The 15,569-nt window shown below is 43.7% G+C and overlaps 1 long non-coding RNA gene across 17 annotated transcripts in view; it reads right to left on the bottom strand.

Annotated features, from left to right (window-relative positions):
• LOC307181315 overlaps positions 1-15,569 on the bottom strand; it is a 2,020,778-nt gene that overhangs the window by 1,143,852 nt on the left and 861,357 nt on the right. The window contains exon 5 of one of the 17 annotated variants that reach the window (XR_013826432.1): positions 13,466-13,546. The exons of the other annotated variants lie outside the window; for them this stretch is intronic. This is a non-coding gene — a long non-coding RNA (uncharacterized lncRNA). Of the gene's footprint in view, positions 1-13,465; positions 13,547-15,569 lie in introns of those variants that run through there. 17 annotated transcript variants of the gene reach the window in all.

Genomic DNA, 15,569 nt, shown 5'->3' with positions numbered 1-15,569 from the left:
ATGAACAGGAATAGCGAGAACCAATGAGAGACTAGCTGGAGGTGTCTGGACGGGCAAATTTAACTCTCATTTCCCACCAGGAAGAGGAATTAACCAAAGGCTCAGCGTGCCGTGCCGGAACCAGATTAGGGCCTGAAGCCATCCTGCGGTGTTGCGGCCAGCTCACAAGAAAGCGAGTTGAAGAAAGGAGCTCAGGGGCACTGTAATTCACAAACCTGCAGAGTTATAAATGACAGCTATCGTCCAAAAATAGACTGAAGTAAGGCTGCCAAGAGGACTTGAAAGCGGGGCAGAATTGCAGGAAACCGATTTCAGGAGGTAGACTGGAATTGCATTGAAAGCATAGGAAAAGAGGCAGAACGTCCACAATGATGCACTTGGCCAAAAAGGGCGTATGCGTTTTTTCCTGAATATATTCAGGAAAAAACGCATACGCCCTTTTTGGCCAACCAAGCAAGCTTGCAAACGAAATCTGCACTACAATGAAATCTCACTTCCCCCCGGTCAAAAGGGCCATCTGAAAAAAGTGTAAAATCCAGAAAGGCAGGACAGGCCATGGAGAACTGGGAGCCTTGTTATGCTGATGGGCGGGATGTAAATTGCCAACAACCACTCGGGAGAAGTGTATGGTGTTTCCTGAAACATCTAAAAAACAAAGCAACAGAACCTAGGGCACTTCCACTTATGGTCCTATAGCTTAGGGAAATTAAAATCAAAAAGACACAGCCACCCCAAAGTTTGGAACGGCTCTGTTTACAAGAACCTCGTTTACAGTACAAGTTCAACATCGCAGAAAGTGAAAAATGGATAAAGAAGTTGTGGTATTTACTTACAAAGCAATATCACTCAGCAATGAAATCTGTGTCATCAGGCCCTTAGCAGCACAATGAGTGGATTCAGGTATGATGATTCTAACTGAAATAAGTCACACAGAAAAAGAAACATCATAAGATATCAGTAATACACGGAATGTAAACTTGGCTACACAGGAACTGAATTACAGAACAGAACAGGGTCTCAAATTTAGAAAACCAACTTATTCTTGCTTAAGGGTAAAGGTGAGTTGGGTTGCTGCATAAAACCAGAGATTGAAATGAGCACAGATAAAGTTCCTTAAGCCAAATATGGAATAGACAAGAGCTACTCCTTGCTCAACGAAATGGACTCAACACCGCATATTAAACGCCTAAGAATGTACCTGTCTAGTAAGTATCTTAAAACCTATGGATTGCTATCTCTCTGAAAGAGAATCAAGCATGTGTACAGGGGCATAAACGCAGCAGTGATAGGTTTGGAGAGGTTCGGTGAGCAAATGAAGACCCTTTGAAGTCATATTGCATGGTACCCATTCCACGGGTTTCAACTACCCAGGTTTAAGGTATTCTTCCTTCAGCTAAAACATGCATGTGGAACCTAGAGTATGATCAACCATGTGATCGGGAGACGTGTTCAAATATGTCTCAGTTTTCCTCCCCTGGTACTCGGGTGCAACATTCCAGACGCTTTACTAACACTCTCCCCACTTGGAGAGTCAGTCCCTTTAACCTCCTGTTTGGCCCAGTTTGCAATTTCTGCGGAAGATGAACAGGAATAGCGAGAATCAATGAGAGACTAGCTGGAGGTGTCTGGACGGGCAAATTTAACTCTCATTTCCCACCAGGAAGAGGAAATAACCAAAGGCTCAGGGTGCTGTGCCGGAACTAGATAAGGGCCTGAAGCCATCCTGCAGTTTTGCGGCCAGCTCACAAGAAAGCGAGTTGAAGAAAGGAGCTCAGGGGCACTGTAATTCACAAACCTGCAGAGTTATAAATGACAGCTATCGTCCAAAAATATACTGAAGTAAGCCTGCCGAGAGGACTTGAAAGCGGGGCAGAATTGCAGGAAACCGATTTCAGGAGGTAGACTGGAATTGCATTGAAAGCATAGGAAAAGAGGCAGAACGTCCACAATGATGCACTTGGCCAAAAAGGGCGTATGCGTTTTTTCCTGAATATATTCAGGAAAAAACGCATACGCGCTTTTTGGCCAACCAAGCAAGCTTGCAAAGGAAATCTGCACTACAATGAAGTCTCACTTCCCTCTGGTCAAAAGGGCCATCTGAATAAAGTGTAAAATCCAAAAAGGCAGGACAGGCCATGGAGAACTGGGAGCCTTGTTATGCTGATGGGCGGGATGTAAATTGCCAACAGACACTGGGGAGAAGTGTATGGTGTTTCCTGAAACATCTAAAAAACAAAGCAACAGAGCCTAGGGCACTTCCACTTATGGTCCTATAGCTTAGGGAAATTAAAATCAAAAAGACACAGCCACCCCAAAATTTGGAACGGCTCTGTTTGCAACAACCTCATTTACAGTACAAGTTCAACATCGCAGAAAGTGAAAAATGGATAAAGAAGTTGTGGTATTTACTTACAAAGCAATATCACTCAGCAATGAAATCTGTGTCATCAGGCCCTTAGCAGCACAATGAGTGGATTCAGGTATGATGATTCTAACTGAAGTAAGTCACACAGAAAAAGAAACATCATAAGATATCAGTAATACACGGAATGTAAACTTGGCTACAGAGGAACTGAATTACAGAACAGAACAGGGTCTCAAATTTAGAAAACCAACTTATGCTTGCTTAAGGGTAAAGGTGAGTTGGGGTGCTGCATAAAACCAGAGATTGAAATGAGCACAGATAAAGTTCCTTAAGCCAAATATGGAATAGACAAGAGCTACTCCTTGCTCAACGAAATGGACTCAACACCGCATATTAAACGCCTAAGAATGTACCTGAGTAGTAAGTATCTTAAAACCTATGGATTGCTATGTCTCCGAAAGAGAATCAAGCATGTGTACAGGGGCATAAACGCAGCAGTGATAGGATTGGAGAGGTTCGGTGAGCAAATGAAGACCCTTTGAAGTCATATTGCATGGTACCCATTCCACGGGTTTCAACTACCCAGGTTTTAGGTATTCTTCCTTCAGCTAAAACATGCATGTGGAACCCAGAGTATGATCAACCATGTGATCGGGAGACGTGTTCAAATGTCTCAGTTTTCGTACCCTGGTACTCGGGTGCAACATTCCAGACGCTTAACTAACACTCTCCCGACTTGGAGAGTCAGTCCCTTTAACCTCCTGTTTGGCCCAGTTTGCAATTTCTGCGGAAGATGAACAGGAATAGCGAGAACCAATGAGAGGCTAGCTGGAGGTGTCTGAACGGGCAAATTTAACTCTCATTTCCCACCAGGAAGAGGAATTAACCAAAGGCTCAGCGTGCCGTGCCGGAACCAGATTAGGGCCTGAAGCCATCCTGCGGTGTTGCGGCCAGGTCACAAGAAAGCGAGTTGAAGAAAGGAGCTCAGGGGCACTGTAATTCACAAACCTGCAGAGTTATAAATGACAGCTATCGTCCAAAAATAGACTGAAGTAAGGCTGCCAAGAGGACTTGAAAGCGGGGCAGAATTGCAGGAAACCGATTTCAGGAGGTAGACTGGAATTGCATTGAAAGCATAGGAAAAGAGGCAGAACGTCCACAATGATGCACTTGGCCAAAAAGGGCGTATGCGTTTTTTCCTGAATATATTCAGGAAAAAACGCATACGCCCTTTTTGGCCAACCAAGCAAGCTTGCAAAGGAAATCTGCACTACAATGAAGTCTCACTTCCCCCCGGTCAAAAGGGCCATCTGAAAAAAGTGTAAAATCCAGAAAGGCAGGACAGGCCATGGAGAACTGGGAGCCTTGTTATGCTGATGGGCGGGATGTAAATTACCAACAACCACTCGGGAGAAGTGTATGGTGTTTCCTGAAACATCTAAAAAACAAAGCAACAGAACCTAGGGCACTTCCACTTATGGTCCTATAGCTTAGGGAAATTAAAATCAAAAAGACACAGCCACCCCAAAGTTTGGAACGGCTCTGTTTACAAGAACCTCGTTTACAGTACAAGTTCAACATCGCAGAAAGTGAAAAATGGATAAAGAAGTTGTGGTATTTACTTACAAAGCAATATCACTCAGCAATGAAATCTGTGTCATCAGGCCCTTAGCAGCACAATGAGTGGATTCAGGTATGATGATTCTAACTGAAATAAGTCACACAGAAAAAGAAACATCATAAGATATCAGTAATACACGGAATGTAAACTTGGCTACACAGGAACTGAATTACAGAACAGAACAGGGTCTCAAATTTAGAAAACCAACTTATGCTTGCTTAAGGGTAAAGGTGAGTTGGGGTGCTGCATAATACCAGAGATTGAAATGAGCACAGATAAAGTTCCTTAAGCCAAATATGGAATAGACAAGAGCTACTCCTTGCTCAACGAAATGGACTCAACACCCCATATTAAACGCCTAAGAATGTTCCTGTGTATTAAGTATCTTAAAACCTATGGATTGCTATGTCTCCGAAAGAGAATCAAGCATGTGTACAGGGGCATAAACGCAGCAGTGATAGGATTGGAGAGGTTCGTGAGCAAATGAAGACCCTTTGAAGTCATATTGCATGGTACCCATTACAAGGGTTTCAACTACCCAGGTTTAAGGTATTCTTCCTTCAGCTAAAACATGCATGTGGAACCAAGAGTATGATCATCCGTGTGAACGGGAGACGTGTTCAAATATGTCTCAGTTTTCGTACCCTGGTACTCGGGTGCAACATTCCAGACGCTTTACTAACACTCTCCCGACTTGGAGAGTCAGCGCCTTTAACCTCCTGTTTGGCCCAGTTTGCAATTTCTGCGGAAGATGAACAGGAATAGCGAGAACCAATGAGAGACTAGCTGGAGGTGTCTGGACGGGCAAATTTAACTCTCATTTCCCACCAGGAAGAGGAAATAACCAAAGGCTCAGCGTGCCGTGCCGGTACCAGATAAGGGCCTGAAGCCATCCTGCGGTGTTGCGGCCAGCTCACAAGAAAGCGAGTTGAAGAAAGGAGCTCAGGGGCACTGTAATTCACAAACCTGCAGAGTTAGAAATGACAGCTATCGTCCAAAAATATACTGAAGTAAGGCTGCCAAGAGGACTTGAAAGCGGGGCATAATTGCAGGAAACCGATTTCAGGAGGTAGACTGGAATTGCATTGAAAGCATAGGAAAAGAGGCAGAACGTCCACAATGATGCACTTGGCCAAAAAGGGCGTATGCGTTTTTTCCTGAATATATTCAGGAAAAAACGCATACGCCCTTTTTGGCCAACCAAGCAAACTTGCAAAGGAAATCTGCACTACAATGAAGTCTCACTTCCCTCTGGTCAAAAGGGCCATCTGAAAAAAGTGTAAAATCCAGAAAGGCAGGACAGGCCATGGAGAACTGGAAGCCTTGTTATGCTGATGGGCGGGATGTAAATTGCCAACAGACACTCGGGAGAAGTGTATGGTGTTTCCTGAAACATCTAAAAAACAAAGCAACAGAGCCTAGGGCACTTCCACTTATGGTCCTATAGCTTAGGGAAATTAAAATCAAAAAGACACAGCCACCCCAAAATTTGGAACGGCTCTGTTTACAACAACCTCGTTTACAGTACAAGTTCAACATCGCAGAAAGTGAAAAATGGATAAAGAAGTTGTGGTATTTACTTACAAAGCAATATCACTCAGCAATGAAATCTGTGTCATCAGGCCCTTAGCAGCACAATGAGTGGATTCAGGTATGATGATTCTAACTGAAATAAGTCACACAGAAAAAGAAACATCATAAGATATCAGTAATACACGGAATGTAAACTTGGCTACACAGGAACTGAATTACAGAACAGAACAGGGTCTCAAATTTAGAAAAGCAACTTATTCTTGCTTAAGGGTAAAGGAGAGTTGGGGTGCTGCATAAAACCAGAGATTGAAATGAGCACAGATAATGTTCCTTAAGCCAAATATGGAATAGACAAGAGCTACTCCTTGCTCAACGAAATGGACTCAACACCCCATATTAAACGCCTAAGAATGTACCTGACTAGTAAGTATCTTAAAACCTATGGATTGCTATGTCTCCGAAAGAGAATCAAGCATGTGTACAGGGGCATAAACGCAGCAGTGATAGGATTGGAGAGGTTCGGTGAGCAAATGAAGACCCTTTGAAGTCATATTGCATGGTACCCATTCCACGGGTTTCAACTACCCAGGTTTAAGGTATTCTTCCTTCAGCTAAAACATGCATGTGGAACCTAGAGTATGATCAACCATGTGATCGGGAGACGTGTTCAAATATGTCTCAGTTTTCGTACCCTGGTACTCGGGTGCAACATTCCAGACGCTTTACTAACACTCTCCCGACTTGGAGAGTCAGTCCCTTTAACCTCCTGTTTGGCCCAGTTTGCAATTTCTGCGGAAGATGAACAGGAATAGCGAGAACCAATGAGAGGCTAGCTGGAGGTGTCTGAACGGGCAAATTTAACTCTCATTTCCCACCAGGAAGAGGAATTAACCAAAGGCTCAGCGTGCCGTGCCGGAACCAGATTAGGGCCTGAAGCCATCCTGCGGTGTTGCGGCCAGGTCACAAGAAAGCGAGTTGAAGAAAGGAGCTCAGGGGCACTGTAATTCACAAACCTGCAGAGTTATAAATGACAGCTATCGTCCAAAAATAGACTGAAGTAAGGCTGCCAAGAGGACTTGAAAGCGGGGCAGAATTGCAGGAAACCGATTTCAGGAGGTAGACTGGAATTGCATTGAAAGCATAGGAAAAGAGGCAGAACGTCCACAATGATGCACTTGGCCAAAAAGGGCGTATGCGTTTTTTCCTGAATATATTCAGGAAAAAACGCATACGCCCTTTTTGGCCAACCAAGCAAGCTTGCAAAGGAAATCTGCACTACAATGAAGTCTCACATCCCCCCGGTCAAAAGGGCCATCTGAAAAAAGTGTAAAATCCAGAAAGGCAGGACAGGCCATGGAGAACTGGGAGCCTTGTTATGCTGATGGGCGGGATGTAAATTACCAACAACCACTCGGGAGAAGTGTATGGTGTTTCCTGAAACATCTAAAAAACAAAGCAACAGAACCTAGGGCACTTCCACTTATGGTCCTATAGCTTAGGGAAATTAAAATCAAAAAGACACAGCCACCCCAAAGTTTGGAACGGCTCTGTTTACAAGAACCTCGTTTACAGTACAAGTTCAACATCGCAGAAAGTGAAAAATGGATAAAGAAGTTGTGGTATTTACTTACAAAGCAATATCACTCAGCAATGAAATCTGTGTCATCAGGCCCTTAGCAGCACAATGAGTGGATTCAGGTATGATGATTCTAACTGAAATAAGTCACACAGAAAAAGAAACATCATAAGATATCAGTAATACACGGAATGTAAACTTGGCTACACAGGAACTGAATTACAGAACAGAACAGGGTCTCAAATTTAGAAAACCAACTTATGCTTGCTTAAGGGTAAAGGTGAGTTGGGGTGCTGCATAAAACCAGAGATTGAAATGAGCACAGATAAAGTTCCTTAAGCCAAATATGGAATAGACAAGAGCTACTCCTTGCTCAACGAAATGGACTCAACACCCCATATTAAACGCCTAAGAATGTTCCTGTGTATTAAGTATCTTAAAACCTATGGATTGCTATGTCTCCGAAAGAGAATCAAGCATGTGTACAGGGGCATAAACGCAGCAGTGATAGGATTGGAGAGGTTCGTGAGCAAATGAAGACCCTTTGAAGTCATATTGCATGGTACCCATTACAAGGGTTTCAACTACCCAGGTTTAAGGTATTCTTCCTTCAGCTAAAACATGCATGTGGAACCAAGAGTATGATCATCCGTGTGAACGGGAGACGTGTTCAAATATGTCTCAGTTTTCGTACCCTGGTACTCGGGTGCAACATTCCAGACGCTTTACTAACACTCTCCCGACTTGGAGAGTCAGCGCCTTTAACCTCCTGTTTGGCCCAGTTTGCAATTTCTGCGGAAGATGAACAGGAATAGCGAGAACCAATGAGAGACTAGCTGGAGGTGTCTGGACGGGCAAATTTAACTCTCATTTCCCACCAGGAAGAGGAAATAACCAAAGGCTCAGCGTGCCGTGCGGGAACCAGATAAGGGCCTGAAGCCATCCTGCGGTGTTGCGGACAGCTCACAAGAAAGCGAGTTGAAGAAAGGAGCTCAGGGGCACTGTAATTCACAAACCTGCAGAGTTAGAAATGACAGCTATCGTCCAAAAATATACTGAAGTAAGGCTGCCAAGAGGACTTGAAAGCGGGGCATAATTGCAGGAAACCGATTTCAGGAGGTAGACTGGAATTGCATTGAAAGCATAGGAAAAGAGGCAGAACGTCCACAATGATGCACTTGGCCAAAAAGGGCGTATGCGTTTTTTCCTGAATATATTCAGGAAAAAACGCATACGCCCTTTTTGGCCAACCAAGCAAGCTTGCAAAGGAAATCTGCACTACAATGAAGTCTCACTTCCCCCTGGTCAAAAGGGCCATCTGAAAAAAGTGTAAAATCCAGAAAGGCAGGACAGGCCATGGAGAACTGGGAGCCTTGTTATGCTGATGGGCGGGATGTAAATTGCCAACAACCACTCGGGAGAAGTGTATGGTGTTTCCTGAAACATCTAAAAAACAAAGCAACAGAACCTAGGGCACTTCCACTTATGGTCATATAGCTTAGGGAAATTAAAATCAAAAAGACACAGCCACCCCAAAGTTTGGAACGGCTCTGTTTACAAGAACCTAGTTTACAGTACAAGTTCAACATCGCAGAAAGTGAAAAATGGATAAAGAAGTTGTCGTATTTACTTACAAAGCAATATCACTCAGCAATGAAATCTGTGTCATCAGGCCCTTAGCAGCACAATGAGTGGATTCAGGTATGATGATTCTAACTGAAATAAGTCACACAGAAAAAGAAACATCATAAGATATCAGTAATACACCGAATGTAAACTTGGCTACACAGGAACTGAATTACAGAACAGAACAGGGTCTCAAATTTAGAAAACCAACTTATGCTTGCTTAAGGGGAAAGGTGAGTTGGGGTGCTGCATAAAACCAGAGATTGAAATGAGCACAGATAAAGTTCCTTAAGCCAAATATGGAATAGACAAGAGCTACTCCTTGCTCAATGAAATGGACTCAACACCCCATATTAAACGCCTAAGAATGTACCTGACTAGTAAGTATCTTAAAACCTATGGATTGCTATGTCTCCGAAAGAGAATCAAGCATGTGTACAGGGGCATAAACGCAGCAGTGATAGGATTGGAGAGGTTCGGTGAGCAAATGAAAACCCTTTGAAGTCATATTGCATGGTACCCATTCCACGGGTTTCAACTACCCAGGTTTAAGGTATTCTTCCTTCAGCTAAAACATGCATGTGGAACCCAGAGTATGATCAACCATGTGATCGGGAGTCGTGTTCAAATATGTCTCAGTTTTCCTCCCCTGGTACTCGGGTGCAACATTCCAGACGCTTTACTAACACTCTCCCCACTTGGAGAGTCAGTCCCTTTAACCTCCTGTTTGGCCCAGTTTGCAATTTCTGCGGAAGATGAACAGGAATAGCGAGAACCAATGAGAGGCTAGCTGGAGGTGTCTGGACGGGCAAATTTAACTCTCATTTCCCACCAGGAAGAGGAAATAACCAAAGGCTCAGCGTGCCGTACCGGAACCAGATTAGGGCCTGAAGCCATCCTGCGGTGTTGCGGCCACCTCAAAAGAAACCGAGTTGAAGAAAGGAGCTCAGGGGCACTATAATTCACAAACCTGTAGAGTTATAAATGACAGCTATCGTCCAAAAATAGACTGAAGTAAGGCTGCCAAGAGGACTTGAAAGCGGGGCAGAATTGCAGGAAACCGATTTCAGGAGGTAGACTGGAATTGCATTGAAAGCATAGGAAAAGAGGCAGAACGTCCACAATGATGCACTTGGCCAAAAAGGGCGTATGCGTTTTTTCCTGAATATATTCAGGAAAAAACGCATACGCCCTTTTTGGCCAACCAAGCAAGCTTGCAAAGGAAATCTGCACTACAATGAAGTCTCACTTCCCCCCGGTCAAAAGGGCCATCTGAAAAAAGTGTAAAATCCAGAAAGGCAGGACAGGCCATGGAGAACTGGGAGTCTTGTTATGCTGATGGGCGGGATGTAAATTGCCAACAACCACTCGGGAGAAGTGTATGGTGTTTCCTGAAACATCTAAAAAACAAAGCAACAGAACCTAGGGCACTTCCACTTATGGTCCTATAGTATAGGGAAATTAAAATCAAAAAGACACAGCCACCCCAAAGTTTGGAACGGCTCTGTTTACAAGAACCTCGTTTACAGTACAAGTTCAACATCGCAGAAAGTGAAAAATGGATAAAGAAGTTGTGGTATTTACTTACAAAGCAATATCACTCAGCAATGAAATCTGTGTCATCAGGCCCTTAGCAGCACAATGAGTGGATTCAGGTATGATGATTCTAACTGAAATAAATCACACAGAAAAAGAAACATCATAAGATATCAGTAATACACGGAATGTAAACTTGGCTACACAGGAACTGAATTACAGAACAGAACAGGGTCTCAAATTTAGAAAACCAACTTATTCTTGCTTAAGGGTAAAGGTGAGTTGGGGTGCTGCATAAAACCAGAGATTGAAATGAGCACAGATAAAGTTCCTTAAGCCAAATATGGAATAGACAAGAGCTACTCCTTGCTCAACGAAATGGACTCAACACCGCATATTAAACGCCTAAGAATGTACCTGACTAGTAAGTATCTTAAAACCTATGGATTGCTATGTCTCCGAAAGAGAATCAAGCATGTGTACAGGGGCATAAACGCAGCAGTGATAGGATTGGAGAGGTTCGGTGAGCAAATGAAGACCCTTTGAAGTCATATTGCATGGTACCCATTCCACGGGTTTCAACTACCCAGGTTTAAGGTATTCTTCCTTCAGCTAAAACATGCATGTGGAACCCAGAGTATGATCAACCATGTGATCGGGAGTCGTGTTCAAATATGTCTCAGTTTTCCTCCCCTGGTACTCGGGTGCAACATTCCAGACGCTTTACTAACACTCTCCCCACTTGGAGAGTCAGTCCCTTTAACCTCCTGTTTGGCACAGTTTGCAATTTCTGCGGAAGATGAACAGGAATAGCGAGAACCAATGAGAGACTAGCTGGAGGTGTCTGGACGGGCAAATTTAACTCTCATTTCCCACCAGGAAGAGGAAATAACCAAAGGCTCAGCGTGCCGTGCCGGAACCAGATTAGGGCCTGAAGCCATCCTGCGGTGTTGCGGCCAGGTCACAAGAAAGTAAGTTGAAGAAAGGAGCTCAGGGGCACTGTAATGCACAAACCTGCAGAGTTATAAATGACAGCTATCATCCAAAAATAGACTGAAGTAAGGCTGCCAAGAGGACTTGAAAGCGGGGCAGAATTGCAGGAAACCGATTTCAGGAGGTAGACTGGAATTGCATTGAAAGCATAGGAAAAGAGGCAGAACGTCCACAATGATGCCCTTGGCCAAAAAGGGCGTATGCGTTTTTTCCTGAATATATTCAGGAAAAAACGCATACGCCCTTTTTGGCCAACCAAGCAAGCTTGCAAAGGAAATCTGCACTACAATGAAGTCTCACTTCACCCCGGTCAAAAGGGCCATCTGAAAAAAGTGTAAAATCCAGAAAGGCAGGACAGGCCATGGAGAACTGGGAGCCTTGTTATGCTGATGGGCGGGATGTAAATTGCCAACAACCACTCGGGAGAAGTGTATGGTGTTTCCTGAAACATCTAAAAAACAAAGCAACAGAGCCTAGGGCACTTCCACTTATGGTCCTATAGCTTAGGGAAATTAAAATCAAAAAGACACAGCCACCCCAAAGTTTGGGACGCCTCCGTTTACAAGAACCTCGTTTCCCGTACAAGTTCAATATCACAGAAAGTGAAAAATGGATAAAGAACTTGTGGTACTTACGTACAATGCAGTATCACTCAGCAATGAAATCTATGTCATCAGGCCCGTAGCAGCATAATGAGTGGATTCAGGTACGATGATTCTAACTGAAATAAGTCACACAGAAAAAGAAACATCATAAGATATCACTAATACACGGAATGTAAACTTGGCTACACAGGAACTGCATTCCAAAACAGAACAGGGTCTCAAATTTAGAAAACCAACTTATGCTTGCTTAAGGGGAAAGGTGAGTTGGGGTGCTGCATAAAACCAGAGATTGAAATGAGCACAGATAAAGTTCCTGAAGCCAAATATGGAATAGACAAGAGCTACTCCTTGCTCAACGAAATGGACTCAACACCGCATATTAAACGCCTAAGAATGTACCTGACTAGTAAGTATCTTAAAACCTATGGATTGCTATGTCTCCGAAAGAGAATCAAGCATGTGTACAGGGGCATAAACGCAGCAGTGATAGGATTGGAGAGGTTCGGTGAGCAAATGAAGACCCTTTGAAGTCATATTGCATGGTACCCATTCCACGGGTTTCAACTACCCAGGTTTTAGGTATTCTTCCTTCAGCTAAAATATGCATGTGGAACCCAGAGTATGATCAACCATGTGATCGGGAGACGTGTTCAAATATGTCTCAGTTTTCCTCCCCTGGTACTCGGGTGCAACATTCCAGACGCTTTACTAACACTCTCCCGACTTGGAGAGTCAGTCCCTTTAACCTCCTGTTTGGCCCAGTTTGCAATTTCTGCGGAAGATGAACAGGAATAGCGAGAACCATTGGAGACTAGCTGGAGGTGTCTGGACGGGCAAATTTAACTCTCATTTCCTAACAGGAAGAGGAATTAACCAAAGGCTCAGCGTGCCATGCCAGAATCAGATTAGGGCCTGAAGCCATCATGTGGTGTTGCGGCCAGCTCACAAGAAAGCGAGTTGAAGAAAGGAGCTCAGGGGCACTGTAATTCACAAACCTGCAGAGTTATAAATGACAGCTATCGTCCAAAAATAGACTGAAGTAAGGCTGCCAAGAGGACTTGAAAGCGGGGCAGAATTGCAGGAAACCGATTTCAGGAGGTAGACTGGAATTGCATTGAAAGCATAGGAAAAGAGGCAGAACGTCCACAATGATGCACTTGGCCAAAAAGGGCGTATGCGTTTTTTCCTGAATATATTCAGGAAAAAACGCATACGCACTTTTTGGCCAACCAAGCAAGCTTGCAAAGGAAATCTGCACTACAATGAAGTCTCACTTCCCCCCGGTCAAAAGGGCCATCTGAAAAAAGTGTAAAATCCAGAAAGGCAGGACAGGCCATGGAGAACTGGGAGCCTTGTTATGCTGATGGGCGGGATGTAAATTGCCAGCAGACACTCGGGAGAAGTGTATGGTGTTTCCTGAAACATCTAAAAAACAAAGCAACAGAGCCTAGGGCACTGCCACTTATGGTCCTATAGCTTAGGGAAATTAAAATCAAAAAGACACAGCCACCCCAAAGTTTGGGACGCCTCTGTTTACAAGAACCTCGTTTACAGTACAAGTTCAACATCGCAGAAAGTGAAAAATGGATAAAGAAGTTGTGGTATTTACTTACAAAGCAATATCACTCAGCAATGAAATCTGTGTCATCATGCCCTTAGCAGCACAATGAGTGGATGCAGGTATGATGATTCTAACTGAAATAAGTCACACAGAAAATGAAACATCATAAGATATCAGTAATACACGGAATGTAAACTTGGCTACACAGGAACTGAATTACAGAACAGAACAGGGTCTCAAATTTAGAAAACCAACTTATGCTTGCTTAAGGGTAAAGGTGAGTTGGGGTGCTGCATAAAACCAGAGATTGAAATGAGCACAGATAAAGTTCCTTAAGTCAAATATGGAATAGACAAGAGCTACTCCTTGCTCAACGAAATGGACTCAACACCGCATATTAAACGCCTAAGAATGTACCTGACTAGTAAGTATCTTAAAACCTATGGATTGCTATGTCTCCGAAAGAGAATCAAGCATGTGTACAGGGGCATAAACGCAGCAGTGATAGGATTGGAAAGCTTCGGTGAGCAAATGAAGACCCTTTGAAGTCATATTGCATGGTACCCATTCCACGGGTCTCAACTCTCCAGGTTTAAGGTATTCTTCCTTCAGCTAAAACATGCATGTGGAACCCAAGTATGATCAACCATGTGAACGGGAGACGTGTTCAAATATGTCTCAGTTTTCCTCCACTGGTACTCGGTTGCAACATTCCAGACGCTTTACTAACACTCTCCCCACTTGGAGAGTCAGCGCCTTTAACCTCCTGTTTGGCCCAGTTTGCAATTTCTGCGGAAGATGAACAGGAATAGCGAGAACCAATGAGAGGCTAGCTGGAGGTGTCTGGACGGGCAAATTTAACTCTCATTTCCCACCAGGAAGAGGAAATAACCAAAGGCTCAGCGTGCCGTACCGGAACCAGATTAGAGCCTGAAGCCATCCTGCGGTGTTGCGGCCAGCTCAAAAGAAAGCGAGTTGAAGAAAGGAGCTCAGGGGCACTGTAATTCACAAACCTGCAGAGTTATAAATGACAGCTATCGTCCAAAAATAGACTGAAGTAAGGCTGCCAAGAGGACTTGAAAGCGGGGCAGAATTGCAGGAAACCGATTTCAGGAGGTAGACTGGAATTGCATTGAAAGCATAGGAAAAGAGGCAGAACGTCCACAATGATGCACTTGGCCAAAAAGGGCGTATGCGTTTTTTCCTGAATATATTCAGGAAAAAACGCATACGCCCTTTTTGGCCAACCAAGCAAGCTTGCAAAGGAAATCTGCACTACAATGAAGTCTCACTTCCCCCCGGTCAAAAGGGCCATCTGAAAAAAGTGTAAAATCCAGAAAGGCAGGACAGGCCATGGAGAACTGGGAGCCTTGTTATGCTGATGGGCGGGATGTAAATTGCCAACAACCACTCGGGAGAAGTGTATGGTGTTTCCTGAAACATCTAAAAAACAAAGCAACAGAACCTAGGGCACTTCCACTTATGGTCCTATAGCTTAGGGAAATTAAAATCAAAAAGACACAGCCACCCCAAAGTTTGGAACGGCTCTGTTTACAAGAACCTCGTTTACAGTACAAGTTCAACATCGCAGAAAGTGAAAAATGGAGAAAGAAGTTGTGGTATTTACTTACAAAGCAATATCACTCAGCAATGAAATCTGTGTCATCAGGCCCTTAGCAGCACAATGAGTGGATTCAGGTATGATGATTCTAACTGAAGTAAGTCACACAGAAAAAGAAACATCATAAGATATCAGTAATACACGGAATGTAAACTTGGCTACACAGGAACTGAATTACAGAACAGAACAGGGACTCAAATTTAGAAAAACAACTTATGCTTGCTTAAGGGTAAAGGTGAGTTGGGGTGCTGCATAAAACCAGAGATTGAAATGAGCACAGATAAAGTTCCTTAAGCCAAATACGGAATAGACAAGAGCTACTCCTTGCTCAACGAAATGGACTCAACACCCCATATTAAACGCCTAAGAATGTACCTGACTACTAAGTATCTTAAAACCTATGGATTGCTATGTCTCCGAAAGAGAATCAAGCATGTGTACAGGGGCATAAACGCAGCAGTGATAGGATTGGAGAGGTTGGGTGAGCAAATGAAGACCCTTTGAACTCATATTGCATGGTACCCATTCCACG

This window comes from Stenella coeruleoalba (genome assembly GCF_951394435.1).
Source record: "Stenella coeruleoalba genome assembly, contig: scaffold_49, whole genome shotgun sequence".
Classification (NCBI taxonomy): Eukaryota; Metazoa; Chordata; class Mammalia; order Artiodactyla; family Delphinidae; genus Stenella; species Stenella coeruleoalba.
The sequence above is the reverse complement of the archived record's forward strand: the minus strand, read 5'-3'. Positions and strand labels throughout refer to the sequence as shown.